General features: G+C 36.7%; 1 protein-coding gene across 8 annotated transcripts in view; it reads right to left on the reverse strand.

Annotated features, from left to right (window-relative positions):
• LOC145935854 (protein turtle homolog B) overlaps window positions 1-23,151 on the reverse strand; it is a 245,720-nt gene that overhangs the window by 139,270 nt on the left and 83,299 nt on the right. The window contains exon 1 of one of the 8 annotated variants that reach the window (XM_083037529.1): window positions 7,614-7,734. The exons of the other annotated variants lie outside the window; for them this stretch is intronic. The gene's annotated coding sequence lies outside the window, so the exon portion shown is untranslated. Of the gene's footprint in view, window positions 1-7,613; window positions 7,735-23,151 lie in introns of those variants that run through there. 8 annotated transcript variants of the gene reach the window in all.

Below are 23,151 nucleotides of genomic sequence, written 5' to 3' on the forward strand. Positions count from 1 at the left end.
AGACACGTCACATCTAGAGATATATACATATATACAAATATATATACATATATACATATAAGTAGGGACCTTTACGAAAGTTTTGAGATATTCAAAAAATTTCCTGTGTAGCGCACTCTTGACGTATCATGGTCACTTTAAAATCATACCTTTATCATGAGTATAGTCCAAGTTGGTATCTATCTGTGTATTCGTTTCTTTTCGTGATATGAAAAAAATTTATTTTTTAAAATTAATAAAACTATTTTTAGAAATTTCATCGATTTTTTAAATTTCTAGATAAATTCGCGACTATATTAATGCCGGTTTGACATGATGACGGAGGAGGAAACCAGATAGACCGCTCAAAGAATAAAGAGCGCTGTTAGATAAGAAAATAAACAAAGACGGAGAAAGATTGAAGGAAAACTCGAGATGTGCATTCTTGTGGACCATTAAATAGAATTTCTCTCGACTCGTGAATTTGCATGTTAATAGAGTTTTAAGAGGTTATAATTCTGCCCAATTAAGTTCTCTCTTCAGTACATCGTTTGATACGTATATATGTATTTCGCTACTGTATATCACAAGAATTTTCCATAATCGAACAATTCGACAGATAATCAGAAAACATAAACATAAATAATAAATTAAATAGTTGATTTAGGATAAAGCGTCGCATCCAAAATTTTATCAGCCTAACTATTAAAGTATTAAATAATTTGTTTCCATGTTTAAAAAAAAAAGTAAAAAGAATGTAAATATTCTTGTTCCTATTATTAATTATGTGACTCTCTAATAAGACAAACAGCATTAAATGTTTACGGAATTAATGTTATATAACAATGGGCAATTGCTAACACATTTTTCTCCATAGAAAAATGGTATATTCAACCAAGAATAAAACAAAACATTGCACAATATAGGTATATACAATGTAGTTTAATAACTATTATTCTAATTTCTAATATGTATACACAAAAGAGAGAGAATGTGTGTGTATGTGTGTTTATTGTAAATCTAATATATTACAAACAAGCAAACAGACAAAAACTTTGGATAAAAGTTTTGAATAGGGATATTTAATGCCTATAATATATTGTCAGACGATTAAGTTGTCATCGATTAAGAGATGACAGTGACAGTCTTTTTTCATAATAAAAAAAATTAAAGAAAAAATCCTTAAAAATTTTGCTCAAAACTTTTTTGCAATATTGCTTTTTTTTACGAGACATTTTATCATCTAAGACGAAATGTACTTTATATTCAAAACCTGTAATAAAACAATGCATAGAAAAATTCAATATGTATTTATTTGAAAAATAATAGAGTATGTGTTTTTATCGAAAAGATCGGACGTTTTAGTATTTGCTGAAAAACGTACAAGTAAACTATACTTACAAAAAAATATTAAAAAATATTGTTTATATAATAGAAACTTTCTCGAATAAAAATTTCCATATTTGTATTTGAGATCGATGCAACGTGCAGGCGCTATTCCAATGCGCTATGCGTATCTACAAATTTGGTTTATTTCGTTTTAAAAAGCTAAATACATCCTTTCAATTATTTAGAGATTTTATGATAGGAAAATTTCAATTTTAAATGTAAAACAGGATATTAAAGCTGTTCTCTCTATCTCTATAGGTGTATGTGCACGCGTGTGTCTATATGTTTGACATGGTACATTATTTAAATTTTATATAACTGTGTGAAAAGTTGTTATTAGTCGCGCTTTTAGTTAAAATTAACCGATATCTATTTAAATAACGACACACGAAAGTTAATCTTACATTTACTAAATCTGGGACGAGCGTATAATAAACAGAGTGCGTGATGCGCGCTGCTGCTTATATCAGCGTAACATTGCAAGTTGCCTAAAAACTAATAAGCGCGAAAATACTATGTCCGCACGCGAAAGCAGTTTCAACATAATCGGTAATACTGTTATACGAACGTATGTGCATGTCGCGTACATACATATACCCACACACGTTGAAAATACAAGTCTATATAATCCCACAGACGAGAGGAAAACTATGACATACCGAGGTATCCCGAAATTTCCGCAGTGCCCTGTGCAATTTTCAGCACATATCCGTGAGTCATCACCGCGGATTAGTAAATCTTTTATATATTCACGTGCGTATCATCGAAGCAGCCCATCGGAATGTTTTCGATTTAATTTTCTGGCATCCGCGACTTTCACTTTTTTCTGGAAAATTTTCATGGAAAACGAGAAATGTATGACCGTACCGGGTAACAATACGCGGATAGAATTTAAAACCAACGTTTCGTAAAAAATACGTTCGACGAGATTCATAAAGCATTCTACGAGAAAATCTATAATTACAATATTAGAAAGTGAAAAAGAATTTTTATATTAATATCTTGAATACATATCAAATTTAATGGCCGCCGTATGGCTATTAAATGTTATATAATCTTGTACACTAGCGGATCCTGACGTCGATAATGAGGGGGGGTTTTGCAAAATTATTTTATTTAATATTTTCGGTTTCATGATTAGCTTTTATTCCAGGATCAACGACGTCGATAGCTCTTTAATGTTTGTTTTTCTTTATTTATATTTTTTAAACAAATTCAGCAAAACTGTTTCTTTTAATTTGCAAGGGGCGTTTAACCCCCCCCCCCCCCCCCCCACCCCAGGATCTGCCAGTGTATATATATATATATATATATTATATAGATATAAAGAATTTCTCGCCTAATTATTTTCATGCAACGAAATTGTCTCATCATTTCGTCCTATGTCTGACTTAATCTATACTTAACTCCTTGAATGCGTAATGAGTATAATTTACAATGTATCTTATACATACATAGTGTATATATTATATATGTATATATATATATATATATATATATATATATAAAGAATTTCGCCTAATTATTTTTGTGCATGAAATTACCTCATCATTTCGTCCTATGTCTGACTTAATCTATACTTAACTGCTTGCATGCGTAATGAGTATAATTTCCAGTGTATCTTATACATACATATTGTATATATTATATATATATATATATATATATATATATATATATATATATATATAATATATACAATATGTATGTATAAGATACACTGGAAATTATACTCATTACGCGCATTCAAGGAGTTAAGTATAGATTAAGTCAGACATAGGATGAAATGATGAGGTAATTTCATGCACATGTTTGTTTTTCTTTATTTATATTTTTTAAACAAATTCAGCAAAACTGTTTCTTTTAATTTGCAAGGGGGGTTAACCCCCCCCCCCCCCCAGGATCCGCCAGTGATCTTGTATATGCATAAATTTTGTTTAGTGAATATAATAAATTTGCACGTTATGAAAAATTTCGTGGACAAAAAATATATATAAAATCAAATATTTTTATAAAACATCTATGTATATTTAAAAAGCTTGAATCTGAGAAAAATCAGGTTGTTTGGTTGTTTTTAATAACAAAATCTAAAAATAAATGTGTATATAGAGAAGAGACATGCTAAAAATTATGCATGTAATTTGCATCATTTCATATATGTTTCGCGATGCAAGTTTATTAGCAGGAAATGTTATAAAGCATAAATAATTCGTAAATAATCAATTGTTCAATTACCGTTTGAATAAAAAAAAAAAAAAAAAAAGTTCATTACATGCCGATCTTTTTCCTTTGTTTAAATAAATGAGGCAATTAAAATTTTCCGCGGATGTGTTAACAGAGTGACAGGGAAATGTACTTGTGCTATATGCGTAAAAGACGCGCTCGTTTACATACTAGTTGATAAATTGCAATTTGACGCAATAATCTGGGATAATATTGCGTAATTATGCAAAAACGTGCGTCACTGCTGAAACTTGTAAATTATATATGAAAATTAGGGCGATAATTACTCCGACAGATTTTAACGTTTATTTCCAATGGGCATCATCTTATTAAAAGTCATGCATAATTTATAAAAAATTTGACTACGATCAATTGCGTCGATAGATAACTAAAATTTATGAGAGATTTAAATTGCGTCACGATTATTCTGTTGCTAATTAATGAAGAATTTGTGATAGCGACGCGCAAAATCATTATCTGTACGTTTGATTCTCTCAAATTAACCTTTTATTCGCGTATATTGAGTATTATCATGTGTTTATATTTGATGATCACGTTAATTTGTTCTTTGATTCTGTTATCAATAAAACGTTATTTAATAAAAATAAATTTGATGCAAAATTATTATTTTTTTTTTATTACAGAATAATCGGAATTGACAATATTTATATTAAAATAGCACGCCCTAGATATAATTACACAATAATAATATATATTTTTATTTTAAAAATTCTACTACAATTATATTATATGTATATCATAAGTATAATAGATTATTTATATGTATATACAATCTAAAAAAATTTGTTAAAATTTAATTATCTCCAAAAATAGATTATTAAACTTACAATTGGAAAAAACAGATTACTGAACTGTGAGAATATAATAATAATATATTCACGATACCAATACTTAATAACATAATTTGTATCAATAATGTTGCTAAACGTTAAAGTATTACACCGAAATGGACGCGAGAATCATGTTTGAAAAATGACGGGTTGCAGATAAGGACCCTCCGGCGCGAAATCGGGAACGTAAGTATCTCGATAAAAAATAAATAAATAAATAAATAAAAATATGTCTTTAAAGTGTCATTTTTATTATTGCGACTTAAGTATATCAATAGTATAGAGCAACCGAATTGCAATAAAAAACATTTATTTTTGCAATCAAGATACACGCAGAAGCATGCACGCTCGTGGCAGAAACAAAACAATTTCGTTTCGCTAAAATTTTTGAACTGTATTGCGAATCACGTTTTCCAGGTAGGCATTCAAATAATCGAAATTTTGTTGTCGCGCAATTTACTCCGGCGCGCGCACAACAATTTAAAGTATTAAATAAATTCTATGTCCCCCCTGTGCATGACACGCAACTTTTTTTTTATTATCAAATTGTTTTTGACAACGTTTGTAATTTCACATGCACGAGATTACCATAATGTATTCACGATATACCAGCGTTTAATACAATTCGCACCGATAATGTTACGTCGAAATATTATATCGCGCGAGATGCAAACACGCCGCAAGAATTACATTTGAAAAATGGCGATCGCGAATAAAGATCTTTCGAGAAATCGATTGAGGAAAGCACAAAGAAGGAAAATATATCTACGTGTGTGTTCGTTGAAGACGATGAGAATACTACGATAAGGTCGGATCCTCCTTTCGTATGCTACACGCGCGCGATGCTGATAATAATGTATGCTGATAGTGCGAGCAATATATTTTGGCGATAAATACCGTCCGCAAAATGCAAGCAAAATGGCACGTCCTGAATCTTTAATGCAAAATCATTTTCATAAGATCATAACCGCGATTCGCGATATCTTTCGAGATTGATGAACGTATCTCATCATTAACTTTCCTCTTTCCTTTCGGCATTATCGCAAGCTAAACTAACGACCGATCACTTCTGCACGATAAGCGAGAAAGTATCATCCGTTATCCTTTGTATAATTTTTACGTTTTTACGATAGTGACATATTTCCGATTATAATATTTATTTCGTGCCTTAAAATAATTCATTTTTTATTGGTTTATTTTTCACACGCGTAAATTTGAATTTTTAATTGCAAGGGGCTATAATCATGATGCTGTCTAAAGTTAATAAACACGTCTTTTTTTCTTTTTTTTTTCAAAAGGAAAAAATCTTTATCAAACTGCTTGTCTGACTTCGTGATAATCGATCACCTATGCGTCACGATGCATTAATTTGCGAATAAAAGCATAAATACGTGTATGAAGAAGGGTTCTCATAATTATCCAGCGAAATAAATAATGCATAATATACATGCTACGTCAAAGGAAACAATACATGCTGTCCGTTGCAAAATCTGCGGATAAAATATCCAAAGATCGAAGGTAGCGAAGAATCGCTTCTGCAGAGAGAGCAAGCATCCTGAAATATGATATAAAACAAAAGCTTGCTTCTTGCAAGCTACCACCATCCTATTCGTGACCAGTCCGTCCCTTTTTTTGTCTCTTTCCTTTTCAATAGTTATATAGTTACTATACACATTTAGATCCGAAAGCTTTTACGCTGGTTACATTTACGCGCTGATTTTCCAGCTGTCTGTTCGAGGAAGTATCATTCGACGGTCGATCACCCATTACATCCGTCCCCAGACTTCTGCCGCTAGTTGCACCGGTTCTCTCTCTCTCTCTCTCTCTCTCCCCACCAAGAAAATGAAATTGGCAATATCAATAAAGTCCAAGTATGCCGATAACATAAAGGTACCTAAAGGAGAGAGAGCGCGCGCGTGCGCACATTTCTTCGCGAACGAGCTCCATTTAATTCCCAGAGAACATTCCGATGTACTTACGGAGTATCCGCGCCACATACAGTAAACGAGGAAACGGCGTGGCCAGATGGTGGCGAACGAGCAGGAATTGGTTCCATCATCCTCCGAGCGGGAGGCTGAGAACGAGAGAGAGAGAGAGAGGAGCGGAGAGAAGGAGTCGTCCGAATTATCCGCGAGAACTAAATCAACCCGGCAACTTACGTAACTTGGTGCGTGGTAACCTCCGCTCATTCGATTATATCACACTGCGGCAAGGAAAGGCAAGTCCGCCCCATAGTTTTCTCCGAGAATCCGCGAAAGAGAGAGGGAGAGAGAGTTTGCGCGGTTTCGATTTTAGTAAGTTTTCGCCTCGCTCAAACTCAAACTCCTTACTGGTATGGAATTTTATCTCGATTGCTCTTAATCGCGCAACAAAGTGGGCAGTTCGACAGTCATTTTCCAGTTTCGAGAGAATGCATCAACTTTATGGAAAGTTATTAACATGACTTTGCTCCATTTCGTTTGGCATATTAAGCACTGTATATAATATTTTTTTTCTTCTATTTCTCTCTCTTTCTCTCTTTTCTCTACATTTTGTATTTTATATATTTATTCAACAGATTTAAAAAATAGTGCGTACAACGATGCACTACATACGTGAATTTGTAACGATAAAATATGACAGCTTCTATGAAATATGATCGTGTATGGTAATTCATACTCGTACAAAATGTAATGTTAGCAACACCCTAAAACCATAAATTATAACTGACTAAAGATCCGACAGCTGTAAGTAATTAATGATAAGCACCATATATACCCATACTTTTCACTCAAATAATAGTATACGCACGGCTGTTGTAACAACAGGAGTAACTAATTAAATTAACAGCGTTGCCCTCTGATCCCCGCTGAAATTTTATGGCACTCGCCGATTGCCTTTTCACGACGCTGCGCTCGCTGTCTCTTTCCCTCACTTTTTCGCGGTAAAATACTTATAATTTCGGCGTGATTTCACCGGAATATCGTCATCGCGCTATGTTCTCGTCGCGTCGCCGGCTTTTTGCGCGTGTAAGAAAGGCGCGAGCAAATGATTTACGATTTGTTTTCTCGTTTTTTGCATCCGATACTTCCGACGTCGACTTTGGTCCAAAGCGCACACTTCGTTCACTTCCCACCCGCTTACACACATGCACACAAACACACACGTACACACACAAATCTATTTCCTCACCCTCTTATATGCCGCCCCCTTCATTTTTCGCAACTTCCTCTTCTCGCCAGTAGCTGCTATCTTTCTCTTACAGCTTATTCCCTCCTGGGAAAAATATATTGGGACAAGAGATTTATGAATCTGTGGAGCGAAATCTTGGGTCGTATTTATGGTTCGAGTATTATTAGTTCGCGTTAGAGCATATCAAGCGGTCATGTATCTTCGTTAGTGATGCATATAGTTTTCCAAAGTGGCATATTTTTTTACATATTAGCTTATACTATGTATGTATATGCGCAAAGTTACATTACGTAAGATTTCATTAAAAATCTTTAGTAAATTTATCTCTACATTTTTATTTTTCATAATTTATCCTTGACTAAATTAAGTTTACGTTCACTAAATTTAAATATTGCGTAGCGTACTTTATGCTAAAAAAAACTTTTACTCTTTCCCCTCTACGCGTTTCTTCACGATTTATTCCTTTTGAAATTTTTTACTGTATTATATTGTATGTATATTGTATGTATAATACGTATTTTAGTTGTGTGTATTTCGATGTCGCGTGCGATTATAATAATAATAATAACATATTGCTAGCCAAAATACTGAAATTTGGATTTTGTCAATATTTTATACGCGCAACAATCTACATTACGGCGAGATGTTCCGCGTTATTTCTATGTCGAATAAACGAGAGTACCGAGATAAACGATGTATACACTCTGCTGAAAATGCGCGATGCCGTTCCGTCAATTTGCTTAATAAACACGAATAAATAGCAACAATAACAAATAGACATGCCGTGAACGATTCGGAGTCTAGTTCTGGGCAAAACGGCGAGGTTATTTTTCCCCGTTTTTCCATTCGACGCATGCAATCTCGACTCTCGATGCATTACGCGAAATTCCCCGAGCCGAAGTGCAGCAACGACGGCGACACTCTAGCGTATCCGTCGTGGCTATGCTCTTCCTTTTTCGCCTCCTCCTTCTTCCTGTACGAGCATTGCATCTTTCTTCCAGCCGGAGTAAAACTGTTCCAAGATGCGAACTGGCGATTCATACGTTCTAGCAAAAGGGAGGAAGAGAAAGAGACAAAGAAAGAGAGAGAGACAAAGAGAAGAAAGGGAGAGAAAGAAAAGGGAGAGAGGAAGGGAAGGTAATCGATCGAGCGATCCGCTCTCGAAAGATTACAAGCCTCCGGCGCTGCAGCGCGTTCCGAATATGAAGTATATGCTATATAGTGAAACGAAATCGCCGTATTTTGCAAATAACGGCGCCAATGTGGTCCGTTGCAAAATATTTCAGAGCTCGGCGATTTTCTCGTCGCGTCAATGAAAACAACACGAATTTTGCATAAAAAAATTAGATTATTCCGTAAATATATATTCATATCACATGAATCGCGATAAGGTTTATAAAAATTAGCTCAGATTTAACCAGAGGTAAAAATATGTATTAAGGCTTGAAAATTTAAATAAAAAAAATTTATTTGCATTATCGTATACTTATTTTAATGTTCGAAAAGTAACACGTGTGATTATAATCACTTAGATTTCAAAATATCAAAATAATAATCTCCGAAATATTTGCAATATCAAACGCGTGTTTTAAAAAATATTTTGCATACACTGCGTGCGATACAATTTCATTTAGCATTAGACCGCATCTTTTTTTTTCCATTTCAATTAAAAGCATCAAGATACTGCGGTATCTCGAAATGGTTCTGTTTATCGAAGAAGACTACGAGCGGGCTGCGAGCAAGGTGGCGGGAGAGAAGAAAAATAGAAAAAGGAGCAGTACACACAGACGCGTCGGAGAGTATCGTATTGGCTGCCACCATCGAGCTGCTGTTCAACTCGAGGAAATTCCATGTAATGTATCAAGCTGAGATTACAAATATCGCGCGGGTAAGAAGTGAAAATAACGACGATTCTTTCGCCTCGCGCGCGACTCCATATTTCGAAAAATGTCTCTCGTATTTATTGCATCTTTACTTTCTTAGACGCGTATGCTTTCGTATATCCTGTTAAATTGTTTCTAACGTTATTATCGAGAGACAAACGAATCATATTATCGCTTTATCCTGTTTTAAGATTCGACGGTGATTTCGAGTGATTGCATCTCATGATTAAAAGGATAAATCCCTGAAGCAGAGTTAAAAATATATAAAATAAAACGAGAGACTAAGTATATATAAACATTTAAAATGTCGAGATCCTCTTCGGATATTTGATTATTTCATTGGTTTACCATTTATTTTCTTCCTTTTTCTTTTTTTATTATTTGTTCTCTTTACGAATGCACATATTTTTGCATCTTGATCGTTTAATAAAAATACATACAATACTTTATATTTAAAATAGTTTTCTTTCGTTATTATTCAGATCAATCTCCATACATAATCCGTGTTACAACTATATTAAATACACAAATACGAATGTAAAAGTTTCATGCGCGGAAACGTCAACGGTGTTGAAATTTCATCCTATGTAAGAATAACGTAACATGTATCTCACTGAGTTATTATTTAAAAACGAGAGCGATAATTTACGTATTTCACGTAATTCCTCAAAAACCGTGGAAAACGATGGAAACGATACATCACGATTTATAGCTTCGTATTAATCTCCGAAGCGCGAAGCCAGCGCGCTTCCGTTTCGTCGCTACAGTCAACGTGTTAAACGATCTATTATCAGCGAGTAAACGATTTTCAATCTCTCCCCTTCTCTTCGCCCTCTTTCGCGCGCAAAACCCCGTCGATCCGGCCCCCGTTGATCGAGCACGTATTTTTCGCATGCGAGATAAGTCGCGGCGTGCAGACGCGAAGCTTTCTTTTTTTTCTCTCTCTACTACAATCTGCATATCCCGCCGATCCTCGATTTCGGATATCGAGAGTGCTGCTTGATAAAGTCCTCCCCTTCACCACCCATTGTCGCGATTTGTATCGTACAACCGGGTTTTCGCGCCGAAAAGGCGGAATTTATGCTGTCCGAGCCCTTCTGTCGATATCATCTCACGACTCTCTTTCCTCGCTTATTTACGCAAGCGGTCTATATATTTATTGCCGTCAGAGTTCGAGCCAAGGTGCTTCGCGAAATCATTTCGCTGGGATAATTGATACATTAGCCGTTTCGAAATCGACTGCGAATCCGCGCGGACGGTAGTAATCCTCCCTTTCTCCTTCTATCCACAGCATCCGATATTCGCGACGCGAAGCGCAATCGACGTTTCAAAATTAATTGATGCGATATCAGAGAACGCTTTTTGCCCAAGAATATAGATCGCGCGAGATTCGTGTTGCATAAATTCGTGAAGATGCTAAAATGGCACGCCGAATTAAATACACGATAATTTTCATCCAAATAAAACAGGCGTTACTCGAATAGTCATTTCCTTTAAATTATCATAAAAAATATATAATGATAAAATTAAATAATAATAAATTGAAAAGGCTGTGATACTTGATGTCATAAAAAAGCGATTTTTTAAAAATAAAAATAACAATATATATCTCCAAGAAACGTGAAAATATAATGTGTAAATCATTACAAGAGGCACTTGATTCATAAGAGCCTATTATAAGCCAAAAATTCCTAGTTGTCGCTATCAATAGATGTTGCAAGGGCTGAACGATTCTATGATCCGAGATGATCCCGTCGATGATACGTGACAATAAGTGGCGGTCGCTATGAAGGATCTTTCCGATAGCGATTCCGATCGCGAGATCAAGAGGAAGAGAAAGGGAGAGAGAAAGAGAGATCGATGGAAGTAGTCCTGGTAACGCCGGAAAAACTCAATCTAGGCATAAATCATAGGGGATATCGATTTCTGCCAACTTTCCTCTGGGCCCCGACGCGACGTATCGGAGATTCATCCTGTGACGCGCAATAACATCTCTCGCCGGCATAAAAATTCAACTATACATCAAACTGTCATATATAGCACCGTATTTGTACCTATCTCGCTGATATTTCCTCCGTTTCCTACCACCCTTGCGCGCGAACGCCCATCCCTATCCTCTTTTCTCTCTGTCATCTCCACCACGGCTACCAAAAATCACACACGGAGTGTTCCGGAAGTCGCGTCGGTGTAATACATCGCGCAACGATAACGATTTCGTCTTCGTCGCGACTATCTTCCTCCGCACCAGCAAATGTTAAATGATGTCATTAGGATAATAAGATCGTGGAATATCCTGTATATCATGCTAAACTTGTACAGGGTTAATTTTCTTTTATAAAAGTATCGATGTTTCTCGAATAAATATCGACTTTTGCTATATAAACCTTAAATAATTCATATTTATTATTCGCGATATTAATTATACATGTAAGTAATATGATTGTTTTTATTTTATGGGGAGAGAGAGAGAGAGAGAGAGAGAGAGAGAGAGAGAGAGAGAGAGAGAGAGAGAGAGAGAGAGAGAGAGAGAGAGAGAGAGAGAGAGAGAGAGAAAGGAAGTAATACATTACGGTGCAATTTACGATAAAGGAGCCTACTTATCTTTCCATATCTTATAGGGAGAAGTTGCTACTCTTTTCAGTTTTGTCAATTTTCCCGAAGCTTTCAACATAGAACGAAAGATCTTTCGCGCCAACGTTTCTTCTCACACCATTCACGATGCGATACGAGTATCTCCCTTTCTTTCTCTCCCATTTCTTCGTTGAGACATCCAGTAACACAAAAGCAGAAAGCGAGAAGCAAGAACTCGCCGCTTTTACCTCCCCATCGTTCGCCACAATTTTTCTCCCATCGCCTCCCTTCGTGGCTCCTCTCGCAGCACCTTTTCTCAGTAGCGATTTTCCGCATTCGATATTTGCGATCTCAACTTCAGATATCGAGAATTCCCAGGGCGGAAGTGCCGCTTGATCGTACCCTCAGTGACACTACTCGGGGGTTACAACCCTCTCCCTCCCTCTTCTTCCCGCGCGTCTCGCTTTCCTTCTCGCCTCTCTTCTTCTCGCGCTCTCCACCGACTCTGGTTTCCTGTCGGCGGTAGAGTTCGAGCCTCTCGGCAGGATTCCGCGCCCCGAAATGCGAGGACTCGTGTGCACCGGTCCAAAGTGGATCGATCCATCGATTTGCTCTCGGTGAGGTGAGGGATTACGACGCGACGGGCGGGCACGCCTCGGCGCGTTGTTTTGCATGCGAGCTCGTGTTGCTCGTTTGTTGCGCTTTGATTCGACAAGCGGAGGAGAGAGAGAGAGGGGAGACGCGCGAGCATCATCTTGATGCTCCGCTTCGGTATTTTGCTTTGTTCAAACTGCACGCATTGAGATTTTCCCGCGCGAACGTGACTCGATGAGTGAGTTTCATTCGATCCCGGGGGGAGGAGTAGCATCGACATTTGGACACTGAGAAAGGTGATAAAGCTGCGTCTTTTGCAGAGACACCTTCGCCGACTCGCGACATTTTAGAGATAAAGTCAAATGTACGACACTCGCTTCGCGTTTTCTATATTGAAATGTAACGTATTGTAAAAAGAATTGTAATAGCGAACATGATGTAGTTTCCATATATCTTGGAACATTGCTTTTTCGATGACACAGGATATCGGTGAAATTGCTATTAAATTTTTAACTTACAAAAACTGAATCAATAATTTTTTTGTTAAAAAAAATGCCTTTTGCTTTTCAATGATTTAAATATATTTTTGTCCACTTTTGTTATATTAATCCTCAATTTCCTCGAGTTTTATACAAAGCGTATACATTATACACTCGCGGAATGATCGGTATACATGTACGTACGACTGGGTTTGCTGCATGTTACACGCGAGTCGATCAACCCTCCCGGAAGTTTCGTGTTATCTCTAATAGTGTGTGCAACGCGCACGAGTTAGATCGGTTTCACGTTGTACATCTTTGAACCCGGTCGAATGAGGGTGAAATCGTATTGTAGATGCAAACACCTCTTTTACTACGAGCGCACGTTGTTGCCAGTACAACCGTGCCATAAAAGTAGTTGGCCTACGTCCAGACGCGTTCCGGTGGCGCGACTACGCGTGCGAACTTATTGCCGACGGCGACAGACGAAAGGGGCGAGAACGACGCGGGTCGCCGGTTGCTTTTGTCGGAAGTTGACCATCCCGAAAAGCCGAATACGATCGCGAGGAAATCCGCATTTTCTCGCGTTACGGGAACAACTTATGCACGCGTTAAGGGAAATCTGAAATTGCAGACGCGTTAGAAATCGTGCGAAAAGCGAATCGTCCATCGGGTTTCTCGCGTGATCCCTTTTCATATTATTTTTATTTTTTATTATACACATCTCGTATTTTAGTCCGAGTCACAAGGTTAAGATATAAATAAAAGTGGCAAGTAAAATATAATAATTGAAATTATAGTATATCTCTGGTCGGTATAAATTAGAATAATTCTCGTTTGACAATAGTGTGGGAATTTTTTTATTCGAGAAAAAAATTGCATGATGCGTTTATATATAATATCATTCTCCGTATCATAGCGTAAGGAAATCTGTGGGATCTCGTCAAGAGATTTTGCTGGGAAATCATGATATTTCCGAGATATTCCATATAGGAGAGAGAGGACACGGAATATACTATCTGATGAATATTTTCGAGATACACTCCGAGAGATGTAATCGCCACCGCACATCTACTTTATAGCATATTCCCTAATATCTGTTTTAGAAATAAAAATATCCTTCTCTCTTTTTCTCTCTACTTTATAAAAAAAAATCTAAAACAATTTTCTTTACTTATCTGGTCTAATTCTTCTTTAATAATGATATGCAGGTATACTGTAAAAAAAGATTATAAAAAAATATATATCGGTAAATGTGTGCCGAGATATTTATGACGTTCGATATGTATATTTCGCTTCTCAAGCGCCAAGCGCGTTGACGCCTCTTGAATTGTGTCGTCGATAAACTCGCATTAGTCGTCGCCTAATCCATCGCACTCACGCTGATTACATGTAACGCAGTTACAAATGCGCCGTGTTCATCATCACGTATTATATTAATTACGAGGCGTCGCGCATTCTCGTATAATTCGCCGATTACGTATAATTCGACGCGATTCGAGAGTTTCATTAACGCGCGCGCGAAATCGCGATCGCGGATCGGTCGCTGCCCCCTATCGCTGTCTGATATCGCCAGCAGAGGCGAACCTGACGAACGGCGCTTATGATGACGCGCGTCCATCACCGCGTATCGATTAGCAATTTCGCTTTTTCCGCCGCGCCACTCGTCGCGACGCCGCGCCGTTGTGAGCTATCGCATCACCGTCCGGTCAAAAGGATCGTTCGTTTTAACGCGCCGGGCGAGAACAAATTTATCTTACGCCCGCAGACGTTGTCTTTCCATCGTCATCTTGTTATTCGAGTAAAGGTATACACGCACTCTCTCTTCGGCTATGTTCCCGTAACAATAGCTACCTAAACTCGCGCGCGTGTATCTTTGGTACATCGAAAGGATAAGAAGAAAGTTAATTCGATCAGCAATTGTTACATTTTCCTCGATAATCCTTTATAAACAAACTCTTGTCCACAGAATGAGCTTTTGTCTTAGGAAAAGATCCTTTTTGCGTAAGTTTATGATATTTCCGAACGAATAAGTTTTGAAAGATACGAGAAATTTGTTCATTGATCAAATTATTGTAAGATTAATGTTCGCAATCGATTGTCTCGCGACTCTTAATTTATTTCTACCTATCATCTCGTTAAAAAATAATGGACGATATATAGCTCGAGATAAATGCTCAAATTATATAATTAAAAATTATGATATACATGCGTTGATGAATCGTATGATATACAAAATGGTGGTTTTAAATTTACACATTTGCGTTCCTCGCAAAATGAAGAGAAAATATATCCATCTCGATGGAGAACATTGACATACATATCAGGGAAAAGGGTTAATTTTCTCTTCTCCAATCAGACACGCTAGTACAGAGACTTCGACTCATTGTTACGCAGCCGATCGACGTGTAATTCGCAAGGGCGTAACAGAAACGTACTAATAATTTATGCAACAAGGTTACTTCTCAATGCCACAGTAATTATGTTTGCCGGATTTTGCTATGGCGGTAAGTCAGTCAGTCGAAGGGCCGCGGCGAATTATCGCGGGCCAATTAAGTTCGAGACGTTTCGAGGAAGAGAATGGAGAAGAGCGTTCGCAGGATGAGAGAGAAAGAGAGAGAGAGAGGGGGAGCGAAAAGCCACGGCCAGGAAGACGAGTACGTACGAATTAAATTACATCCGGCAGAGTTGGCGCCCGATTACTTATTCAGCCCGCGTCACTCGCGACTCTAATCCAGATTAAACGATCGATCCCCGTGGATTAGCGCATAAAAAGCGGGTCGTCACGAGGTAGCTCGGATACGAGGATTTTGCAAATGTGTGTGTAGGTATCTTTTGCGTATGTCTGTGTGTATGTGTATGTATTGCGTGGTACGTGGAAAATTAGCATCGAACATACCACGCACATAGTGCTTACGCACACAATACAACGCACATATACATATATGTAATGTACACGCACCGGCATTAATGGTGTCCGGCGTTAGATGTGTGCGAATACGTGTATGACAGCCGAAAGTCATAACACGTATGTCGCGTTACGTATGTGTGCGTATGACTTTCGGCTGTCATACACGTATTCGCACACATCTAACGCCGGACACCATTTATGCCGGTGTGTGTACACATACACGTATAGAGGTAATTTTATTAATAACTAAATTCACGCATAAACTCAATTCTCTCGATAAGTTAGCAATTTTCTGCACTCAATTTAAAAACAACATTCAGGAATGCGTGACAATCTGGAAACAAATGTTTAAAACCCATCAAGAAGGATCGCGCTTTGTTAACTTACTTGAAAAGGATATTAAGTTATAAATTTGCTGCCTGCAAAACTGGACCCTTTTTTTAAAATAAATCCTGATTAATCCTAAATAAATCCTGACGCGCTGATTGTTCGCACATTTCGCGTGATCGTTGCTGTGTAAAATACGTATAAAGCAGGATATTACAAATTGAGAATATTCTGAATGCAAATCTTGAATACTTGAAAATATACGACGTTTCTTAACCGCGTCAAGTAGCGAGGAGGAGTTCCTAATATTCAAAATCGTAAAGTAAGAATAAGAAATTGTATAAGAGAAAAAGAAATCTTGCTCTATCTAAAAATATTATGCAGGATATAATGGATAACATAAATACATGGGAAGTTATGCAGTGACTTAAATATATGTATAACTTCCAATGTGTGTTTATATATGTTATCCATTATATATCCTGCATAATTAAAATCTTTAAAATCACAGCGTTCTATATACACACGCACTCATTATTGATAATAAGTGTCGTGGATTTACGACGTTGCGTAATTTCCCCGCCAAGATATCGCCACTTTTGACACGCTCTCCTTCTTACGCCCGTCTCGCCGGTTAATATTAAAATTGGCAACGACTGGCTGGGGGCAATCAGATCGGCGGTCGTAAATTTATTAAGACGTGACGGCGCATAATACGATCCGATAGCGACGGAGAGACGACGGAGGGGACGTCGAACAAAAAGTGTTCGCAAGCAGCGGAGGGCGTATAAAGGGAAGGAGGGAGAGAGAGAAGAGAAGCGAGAGGAGGGAGGAGACATCTTAAACGTTTATCGGACATGCATAGCATACGTAGCCCGAGGCCGCCTCGGGAATGTTTCGGTGCGAGATAATGCAGCCTCCTCTCGCCTCCTCTCCTCCTCTCCCTCTTTCGCCTAAAATCAACGAGCAAGTTCGAAAAACGAATCAAGTTTGTTAATTGAAAAGTTCGAATCATTATGCCGCCGTCGACTTAATCGCGCTCGTGACGAATGGCCGGGATATCGAGATGCTGTAATTTTCGGGGAAGGATAGAGCCGATTTTTTTCCACCACTCGATCGGTACCCCGTTGATCGTAAATCATGTGGCACTTAAAATATATACAGGCGCCTGTTATTCACGACCGATTAAAATCGAGGGAACAATGCTTTAAACGGGATGATAATTATCTCTGTGGAATATGTGTGTATGTGTACGTTTCAATTAAATTTGCGTATCGAGCTGTGCTTTAGTTAGCGGAGAAGGGAGGTCTCTCAAAGGCGAGTGAATCTGGAATCACGTACGCGAAAGATTCGGAATATTTTATTCGAGAGAAAAGTGGCGCGTTTTTCGTTAAATTTTTTATCAAACTTGAAATTTATTCCACCTCTCGAGCAATTTCTTATTAACTTTTACAATACACATCCGAATCGAAGATAAATTAATATCGATAATTATTGGCGCGTAAAGTCTCTCGTGTTTATCGATTTTGATTTGGAGAAAATTATCGCAAATTATTTAATTTACACACACATTTAGCGATACAACGTTTAGTAAATTCTATTCGATGTAATTAAAATTGGAGCGTCCAAGTACATAGTTGGTCACGCATGTATCACTCTTTGAATTGGATGTGACTTCAATTAAAACAATTAACGAAATTACCGCTTTCGTTCCAGATTAAATGTAACATGAAATAATTATAATTAAAACAGAGCGTAATTCCGTCCGCGTTCAAGACATAAATCCATTCTGATTTATAATAAAATATATCGCTCTACGATTTCGTAGTGTTAAATTTTATTATTACATATTCAATTTCTCCGCTAAAATTAAGCTAAAAAGATTAATATTTGAATTTCAATAATTTAGAAAAATACAAGTTGAAGAATTCCATTATAGATCGCAAATTTCTTTCTTAGCGATTGAAAGTAAAATATTTTGCGTAGAAGAGAAGCAAATACTTCGATTCAAAGTAAAATATACGTTAATGGAATCTTAATTGAGAAGGTAAGTTAGTAAAATAAAATTAATGTTGAAAAATATAAGTTATGGAAGAATCATAGAGATTTTCCCGGGAAAGTCTAAATTCGATAAAGAGTTTTCACACGCGCAAGTTTTTTCATCCAATTTAATTATAGCATATATGCACATTATCAGATCGAAGAAATATTGATGTTATCTCCTATATATATATATATATCAGACACTGTGTGGCAACAACAACAACTTCCACACTGATACTGTGAAATATTCAGCGTGCATCAGAATATAGATATCTATCTCTGGCATTGTTCTTTTTTATCGAATGCTCAAATAAGAGAATTTAACTTCGCCAGCGCCGTCGTCGTTGATACGCAAATCAAAATCATTGAATTTTATCGTAGCTATAATTTAAAATGTCCAGTCTCTACACGACATCCATTTCATATATTTCAAACAGATATGTAGAAACGGTTTATTTTTTCGCGTTTCTTTTTTCTTTAAAATGCAGAGCACTCTCAGACACGATTATTCGTAAAACGTAATAAAGAGATGATACGTATCTCGTGGGATTAAGATAAAATATTCGACGTTTTATACGTATGTACACTATATACTCTCGAGCCGGTTCTCTCCCTAGTATAGCGAGCCGCTGCTAATTAATCATTCGCGAACGCTCGCTCGAATACGCGCGAGTATATACATTCAGAGACGGATAATATGATCGCGCGGCACGTCGGTTTAATTCCCGCTCATTGACAGAGAACGGATTGTGTCAAAGCATCGGCGTAACCGATGCCGTAACTTGGCAAATTCGCTCCCGTGTCTTAGCGGGGGTTAAATCCCGGCCGCATCCTGCGGTGCCGCTGATGGTGGGCGCACATTAAAGTCATAATTAGCGACTAATCCGCGGATCAACGGTACATCCTGTACCGCGAATGTGCACGGGCGGTCCTTTACTGGTAAACGCGGCTCTAAAGAACTTTCAGTACCTCGTCAAGAGCTTCCTATACTCGACATGGTCTTCGTCTTGTTAGGAAGCTCTCACATGTTAGAGTTTATTATAAAATTATTATCAAAATTTTTAAAAAAAATATCAGTCTTTTATCGTTGATATCCATTGCGAAAAGAATAATTTTACGATAAAAAATAGAAATTATAGAAAATAAAATTTCTCACGAAAATTTCGTCAAACTTTTTACGTGCTTTATTTAATTGATATTATAATAACGATATATACAATGAGTTTAATGAAGTTTCTTAATTACGTTACAATGCTGACGGCATTCTTCAACATTCGATTGATTAAAATTCTATTGAATAATCATCACGTTATATTTAATAACTTGCCACAATTGATATCGTATCTCGTTATATCGTATTTATTGTAATTAATATTTTATTGAAGCCTACAAATTGTATATATTTATTCTCAATTAATGATTGCGACACTGATTACAATATCCCCTAAAATTTTGCGATAATTATGTAAAAACATTTGATATTTACGTATTGAATCGCGTTCGCGATCTTATGGAGATTGATCACGTATTGTTCTCCCTCTCTCGTTTATGTACATATAGTATATTCGGTTATTCTGCGCGTGCAAATCTGAAAAACTATCTCGCTATCTCATTGTTAGCATAACAGGGTCGCTATATTCTCCTCAGGGCATATTTCTCTTCAGGAGAAACAATAGCCTGGGATAAGCCAAAGAGGGATTAAGGAACTTGTGTCGTGAAAGTATTTCCCATCGAAGAGTTCCCTCGTCGTTATGAGTGCACGCCACGACCGACAGTCTCCATTAGAGTCTCTTTCTCTCTCTTTCTTGTTCCTTCCTTGGATACTTGCCAAGTTGAGTTTTGGCCAATGCGCGTGCGGTGAGCGGGCCCGTTTTCGAAATTTGACAGCCGCTGTCGTTGCCACTTGACTAATGGCTCGCGTGATTCCTCTTGTTTATGGCGGAAATAAGTTCGCGACCCGAGAATGGATGCGCCGTCATTAAGAACGCGAATACTTCCCTAGACCATTTCAGTTGGCGGAAAGACCCGATGTATGTACGCGCGTTCCTTCTTGCATCTACCGTAGATTCTCCTAGTATTGGAAATTCGCGTATCAAGCGCCGCTCGTATAATTGATGTCACTGAAATTAATATTGCATATACGCGGCTGTTCAGACGCGCGCGTTAATGTCACGTGGGAATGTCGTCTACCGTTTAACGAGACGCCAAAGTTGATATTGCATAAATGTTTATTCATACGTATCAGTTGCATGTCGGGGCGCGTGCGCGCAAGTCGATGTAGTTGGAGAATTTTGTTTATATTGCCTGTGTAACTTGATTGGACGGCTAGTTTAAATAATTAATATCGAATAACGCATCGAAAGTTAATATCGAATAATGGTTACATACGAGGCGTATTGGAACAAAAATCGCATTCTCCGATATCATTCGCTAGCACAAAACAAGAAATGTATTCATCTACATTATTTTTAATACATCAATTTTAAACGTAGAATTTTTCTATACCGTACACAGATTGTTATTATATATTATAACTTTTTTTTACTGCAATTAGTATATGAAAAAATTAAATGAAATGATGAGATGAGAATTTTTATTTACGTTGTGATATATATTCGAATTTATATATATATTTTAAATATTCTACGATTTATTTATATAATTTAGAAGTACTATTCTTTCGAAAGAACTTCACTGAAATTCCTCACAAGTTTGATCAGCTTTTTTTTTTAAATAGTCTTTGTTTCGTTATCTGCGTTTCTGAGATATATGGAACTTTCCTACAAATAGTTTGACCACAGCGAGATTAAAGACATTCTATATCCCGTTGCTTTGTACTGTGTACTTAGCTAACAGAGTTTGCAATCAAAGCTTTGCGTTAGTTTCTTGCCTGTATTGCTTAAAACAATTTTCAACAACATCCTCTTAAATGATCTCCATGCCAAACAAACTTGTTTTGTTCGCGTATACCGCAAAGTTTAAGATTACGCAACAGAAGTCGAATCTAAAGTTCGATAAAAATTCACTCTTCCAGTTTTGCGTCAATAAATAACTTTATTCTACACGAAAAAAAATAGATTCTGTCCATTATTTTATATCTATAACATTTCACGTACTAGCAAATGATGCTATCAAGTGTACCATGTGTTCCAAAGGATGCTTCCTGACGTGTAATGTCGGTGATATGAACATCGAATGTCTAGTTTACGCTAAAATAATAACAATAATTACTATTTCTTTAGCTTTCAATCTGATTAATTTATTAATTCGTAAAATTAATGAATTTTATAATACAAGAAATTTTCTCTTTCTCTTTTAGTACTCGAAATACTGTTATTACATAATTTTAAGATCGATTAATTAATATCACAATTTATTAAAAAATGCTGTAAGCATGGATAAATTTTATCCGAGATTTCAATAAAATATCCTACATATATAATAAAATTCGAATTATAAAAGATGTATTAAAATTGTTCAAAATGAGACCACACACACATGCGACAAATAATTGTCGTTTCCTGTACTGAAACGTGACAACAACGATTTTAAATATTATTTAACATATCCACGTTTATTTAAAATTTATTTTTACCAACAATAAACTCGACCTAGTTATTGCGCGTCAGATTATTTATTAATAGACTCGGCAGAGAGAGAATTGCGAAGGGGACGCGAAAGTGCGCGCGGTGCGATGGATTTCCACTCTCTGCAAAGTTTCCAGCCGCGAAATTCGGACGTAATATCCCGTCCAGCGCCATCAAAATCTCTCTAAACAGCGCAAGGTGGCTGCCACCGCAAAGTGGCTCAAAGGAAGCAAGCAACAAAGAGGCAAGAGGAAGGGACGATGTATGCGCGCACATGCGAACACATAAAATACGCACGTCCATATGAACGTATTGACACGCACATATGTACGTAGATGGTGTGAAAAAACTCCGTGAGAGCTATGTGATCCATACAAAGATACGTAAAGGGATAATAAATCTCTCCCCCCATCCCTCTCTCTATTTCTCTCTTTCTCTTCTTATCCTTCTCGAGAAAAAGGGAGCTACACGAAAGATTGGAGTTGCATTCAACGAATGAATGGTGCGCGCATTGTTATCCCTTAATTCTATCGAGAGCGTCGAGGATTCGAAAATGCAATTGTTATGAACCACGATCCACGATATTTCTCTATTAAAAAAATATATATATATCTGCAAAGCATATTAGAAAATGCATAAGAAAAGTGGATGGCGCGGTTCAATGTTTCTTTAAAATATTTAACAATATTAATAAGTAAATATTTTAAAGAAACATTGAACCGCGCCATCCACTTTTCTTATGCATTTTCTAATATGCTTTGCAGATATATATATTTTTTTAATAGAAATATCGTGGATCGTGGTTCATAACAATTGCATTTTCGAATCCTCGACGCTGAGATGATCGACTCTGAGTGAAAAATTTAAATAACTTACAGATACTGAAAACTTTATTATTTCAAAAATATATATTTATTTGTTAAAATCACTATATTAGAAGAAAACAATAAATGAAGTCATCATAATTAATTATGACACTATATTAGAAGAAAAAAATAAATGAAGTCATCATAATTAATTATGACAGCAATACAAGAAATTCTTGATACTAAAGGCAAAAGACAAGTTGCTGCTGTGTAAAGAAAAGTTACTTCTCTTTTGCTAATTAACGCAAGCTACAAATGTCTTAATAGTTTATTTATA

The sequence above is a fragment of the Prenolepis imparis genome, unplaced genomic scaffold (genome assembly GCF_030444845.1).
Source record: "Prenolepis imparis isolate NDT839.2.m4 unplaced genomic scaffold, iyPreImpa1.0 SCAF_5, whole genome shotgun sequence".
In the NCBI taxonomy this organism is placed as follows: domain Eukaryota; kingdom Metazoa; phylum Arthropoda; class Insecta; order Hymenoptera; family Formicidae; genus Prenolepis; species Prenolepis imparis.